The sequence below is a fragment of the Leptonychotes weddellii genome, unplaced genomic scaffold (assembly GCF_054177405.1).
Source record: "Leptonychotes weddellii isolate Sample4059 unplaced genomic scaffold, ASM5417740v2 HiC_scaffold_8463, whole genome shotgun sequence".
In the NCBI taxonomy this organism is placed as follows: Eukaryota; Metazoa; Chordata; class Mammalia; order Carnivora; family Phocidae; genus Leptonychotes; species Leptonychotes weddellii.
The window spans coordinates 1-3,303 of record NW_028055537.1 but is presented as its reverse complement, the minus strand read 5'-3'; the positions used below and the strand labels follow the sequence as shown (position 1 = coordinate 3,303).

The 3,303-nt window shown below is 47.6% G+C and overlaps 1 non-coding gene across 1 annotated transcript; it reads right to left on the bottom strand.

Annotated features, from left to right (window-relative positions):
• Window positions 1-270: 270 nt before the first annotated feature.
• On the bottom strand, window positions 271-2,853 carry LOC102747866 (uncharacterized). The gene is made up of 2 exons (XR_014142693.1): window positions 2,492-2,853; window positions 271-2,233 (listed from the first exon to the last, which is right to left on the bottom strand). It is a non-coding gene; the product is annotated as an uncharacterized LOC102747866 (transcript).
• Between the last annotated feature and the right edge of the window lie 450 nt (window positions 2,854-3,303).

The window sequence follows — 3,303 nt, the reverse complement described above, 5'->3', positions numbered from 1 at the left end:
CCTCCTCCCTCTCATGCTCTCTGTCTCTCATTCTTTCTCTCTCAAATAAATAAATAAAATCTTTAAAAAAAAAAAAAAACTATCAAGGGGCGCCTGGGTGGCTCAGTTGGTTAAGCGACTGCCTTCGGCTCAGGTCATGATCCTGGAGTCCCGGGATCGAGTCCCACATCGGGCTCCCTGCTCGGCAGGGGATCTGCTTCTCCCTCTGACCCTCCTCCCTCTCATGCTCTCTGTCTCTCATTCTCTCTCTGAAATAAATAAATAAAATCTTTAAAAAAAAAAACTATCAAAAGCAATGTCGCTAGTAGTTATGAAAGCTATTACCATGGGCCCCAGGTTTCTAGCCTCACCACTAGAAGCCCTTGGCAATTTGACTGCCCAGCAATGTTGGCAGGCGAGTCATTTCCCACTGGGGTCCGTCGGAGTGTAGTGTTCCTCCTGTAAATGCCACCCACCCTCAAGATCCTCTCTGAGGCCTAAGTCAGAGGGGTCAGGTGCCAAATCAGCCATCAGGGGGCTCCCAAGAATTCCATGAACTTTGGGGTTGCCCAAAGATCCAACTTGGTGCATTCTAATACAGATCGTAAACATGCCAGGCGGGGACTTGTCTCCTCACTCACAGCACATTCTGCCAGCAGAATAGACCAGGCCTCCGGGAGATGTGGCTCCCTGAGATGAGCTGGAAAAAGACAAGGTTAGCTGTCAACTGCCCTTTGAAGGATTTGAGGTTAGCAGCCCTCTCCCCCGCCCAGTGGTCCTCCTAACAGATCCACTTGGAGAGAAATAGTACATACAGAGGTGGGGAGCATTCTGTGCTAATTAGCTCCTTGTAGCTCCCTGTGATTGTTAATAAATCCTTTGATTCTCGAGTACACGAGAATGTTGTTAAAAGTGATAAGCATATGTGAGTAGGGATGGTTAACATGAAATCACACACCCAGGAAGGAACACACGCCTGACAACTGGGACACCCTGGCCTTATAAATCTCTCCATTTCTAGGCCTCGCTGCTGCAAACGGAGGGGTTGGGATGGAAGCCATTCACTCGGGTCTCCCGCTTCTCCACTGGGAGTTTTGTTGAGGGACTGTATTCCTTTGCTAGGGTTGCTGTAACAAAGCACCACACACTGGCTGATTTACCACAACAGATGTGTATCGTCTCACGGTTCTAGAAGGCTGAAGTCCTAACTCAAGATGTCGGCAGGACTGTGCTCTCTCTGAGGGCTCCAGGGGAGAGTCCTTCCTTGCCTCCTCTGGCTTCTGGGTCTGCTGGCAATCCTTGGGGTTTCTTGGCTTGTGGGTGGATGCCTTATTCCTGTACATTTTCACCCCTTCTTCCATCTGTGCAGATCTGTCTCCATGTCCAGATGTCCCCTTTTCATAAGGACACCAGTCATATTGGATTAGGGCCACCTGCCCCCATGAACTCACTTTAACTTGATTACTTCTATAAAACCCCAACCCCCAAACAGGGTACATTCTAAGGTACTAGAGGATTTGGACTTTGTATCGTTTTCAGCGGACACATTCAACCCCTAACAGGGACCACACTGTAAAATAGATAATGTTTGGAAGGCCTGTCACTATGCACTCATGAATTGTGCACGCCAGTGGGTCATACAATCCTGAGGCACCAGGGTAAAGTTACAAGTCTACAAGGGTATCATGATAACACAAAGACAATCACGATGTGAAAAACTACATACTGTGATTTTACCAAGAAAAGTGAACATTATAACCGAGATTGCATTAAATTTGCTAGATTACGGTTTTCCTATGATCATCGGTATAGAAAATACATGGAGGACAAGACCCCAAAAATCCAGGTTGTTTTTTTGTTTTTGTTTTTTGTTTTTTTCTGAAAAGGTATATCAGAGGGTGATTATTGTGCTACTAGGTAGGCTATCACAGAACCCTTTTATATAGTAAACACTCAGAACTCTTTCACGTATTAAGCACAGAGAAGTTGTACATCTTAAACATTCACAAAATCAGATTCACACCCCTTGCCGGGGGGACAACATCCATTACATAAACGAGGCCACGCCTGCTTTCGCTCATCACCCACAGAATGAACCCATCCATTCTTCCGGGTTGTACCAGAACATTCATGGCCCTGCAGGCATTGGTCCCAGCAGGTGCTGCTTCAATTCCTGACATGGTTTCTCAATGCACAGCGTCAGGGCCAGCCCAGTGACGAAGGTCAGCAAACAGTGTCCAGAGAAAAGATAGAACTGGAGAGAAAAAGGGGCAGAGTGGATGCAATCTTACTACCAGATTCCTGGCTGTACGAAATGCATCTGTAAGACAGAGTGCCCTGAACATTAAAACTAGAGTAAATACAATCAAAGAAAGATATTATCCTGAAGCGCTCCCTCAAATAAAACAAAGGAAAACAGGCTCCTCGAAACAACAACAGAACCCACTACTCCCCCAGCCAGTGGCTTTGTGGCTCCAGCAGAGTCACACCAGAGCCGAGAGCGGGGACTCACCATGTTGGTGTCAGTGAAGTGAATCAGCGTTTCTTGAAGCCCGTTGTAGAGCATGATGAGGATAGGGTGCACCAAGTAGCAAGCGTAACTGATGCTGGCCAGGAGAGTCCAGAGCCGGCAAGAAAGCAGCCGGTCCACCAGACCTGGAGGGAACCGACAGCGTGGTTTACGGAGCCTCGGGCGCCTCTCTGGCTCCACGGGGACATCCCCGTTCCCTCGGGGCCCCGCTCCTGAGTGTGTGAACCTCCTCTAAGAAGGTCTTTATTCTTCTCATTTTTAAGAGAATGTGCCCAAAACAAAGACAAAAGAAAACAAAACAAAAAACACTTCCCTTTGCGGGAGTATGAAAAAAATAAGAGATGCTAATATAGAGTTTAGAGTCGCCCGGAACACAAGACATGCCACGTGTAAGACGAGGTGCGAAGTCCTTCCGCCAGCTTCGGTTCTGGCTCCAGATGCAGCACAGGATCCGCTGGGCCTTGGGACAAGGCAGTGGCATCGCCAGGCCCGGGACTTGTCCTCTGTTATGGAGGAGCTTGTGTTTGGCCAGCTTCTAGTCCCTTTCAGGACAAATATTCTGTAACTTGCTATAACTTCTAGAACTGTGCTGTCCCACATGGTAGCCACTACCCACTTTGGGCTATTTAATTTAAATTAATTCAAATGAAGTGCAATGAGACATCCTTCTCTGCACAGGACTTCCTGCTCTCTGTAGTGGGTTAAAGAGTGGTCTCCCAAAAGCTATGTCCACCTGGAACCTTGGTCTATTTGGAGTGAGGGTCTTTGCAGATGAAATGAAGGTAAGGAACTCG